Below are 1,526 nucleotides of genomic sequence, written 5' to 3'. Positions count from 1 at the left end.
AAAGTGGCCTCCCCAGAAACCAACCATGATAGCACCTTGATCTTGGACTTTCTGCCTCTTGAACTGTGAAAAAATAAAATTCAGTAGGTTAATCCACCCTGTCTTTGGTATTCTACTCTATTGTGGTAGACTGAGCACACCGATACAGATTTGATAGAGATTCTTTTTTTGTTTTGGTTTTGTTTTCAGGAGTGGGGTTGGTTGCTAATTTTCAGCATTCTGCCTATGTCATATCAGCATGGAGTTACAGGATAAGTAAAAAGTTCCTTTAGAAATCCAAATATGAGGCTGGGGATATAGCTCAGTTGGTAGAGTGCTTGCCTCACATGCACAAGGCCCTGGGTTCAATCCCCAGCACCACCAAGAGAAAAAAAGAAAAAGAAAGAGAGAAAGAAATTCAAATACAGTATTATCAAAAAAAAAAAAATACAGTATTATCAAATAAAATTGATGATGATGCTCCATTATCAATCTATTGAAAAATATTTTAAATCAAATTCCAGTGCTACAGTTGACCTTCATCTGCATACTTATGCAGTTAGTTTTAGTGGTTATTATTATTAGAGTACAACTTATCAGCACACTGGTTACACAACTAAGCAGGAAAAAATATTTGAAGTCCTTTAAGTGACAGTGTTTTAATTAAACTCTAAGTACATTTTTGCAATTGTCACTACAAGTTTTCCCAGTGTACCCTCAAGAAATGTAATCATTTTGATTCTCATTACAATAATTTCTTGCAGAGGTACAGAAAATAAATACAAGTATTGTCTGGCAGCTTTATTTTCCTTTTCTTTCTTTGTTTAAAAGAATACCACCAACTACTTAAAAATAGCTGTGTTGAGATAAATGAGATTAGCCATTCAGATGGAGCCCATTTTTACCTTCATAAATATGCTTTTTTGTTATTGTTTTAAAAGGGAAAAAAGCCCAGCTAGCTAATTAATCCTATTTATGCATTACTTAACTCACAAAGAAAAAATAAAATCTTAATTTGTTTCCTAGATTATTCTACATCAGGAATGAACAATTACAATTCATGTGCCAAATCCAAATTCAACCACAGGTTGTTTTTTAAGGCCTATACCTAAGGATGAAGATGAAGAGGAGACAGAGACTTTATGTGGCCATCAGAGCTTAAAATATTCACCGTCTGGCCTTTTACAGAAGGAGTTTCCCAAGTGGTGAAATTATGTATTAACCTTGGAGTAGACTCTAGGAATGGTAGAATAATAGTATTCATATGAAGTCACAAAATAGGGCCAAATGTTCAAAGTTCTTTCACATTTGTTCCTCTTATAGTGAAAATATCATCTAACCAATCACCATTAAATCATAGAGTCTATGGAAAAGTTAAAATATTTTGGAAAAGTGTGTGAGTGTGGTTAATCACTTTTATTCCTCTTCTGATGGTGAAAGTAGTTCCATGGTTCTTACATCAGAATATAGGAAGAGGCACTGGGTAGAGAGATAAAAGGCAATGATCCACAGAAATCAATTGGTTGCATTTGGTGGCAAATCAAAGC

General features: G+C 34.1%; 1 non-coding gene across 1 annotated transcript; it reads left to right on the top strand.

The window, feature by feature from the left end:
• The first annotated feature begins 290 nt into the window (after positions 1–290).
• On the top strand, positions 291–363 carry Trnav-cac. Its single transcript has one exon. It is a non-coding gene; the product is annotated as a tRNA-Val (tRNA).
• Positions 364–1,526: the final 1,163 nt, after the last annotated feature.

The sequence above is a fragment of the Marmota marmota genome, unplaced genomic scaffold (assembly GCF_001458135.2).
Source record: "Marmota marmota marmota unplaced genomic scaffold, marMar, whole genome shotgun sequence".
Taxonomy (NCBI): Eukaryota; Metazoa; Chordata; class Mammalia; order Rodentia; family Sciuridae; genus Marmota; species Marmota marmota.
The sequence above is the reverse complement of the archived record's forward strand: the minus strand, read 5'-3'. Positions and strand labels throughout refer to the sequence as shown.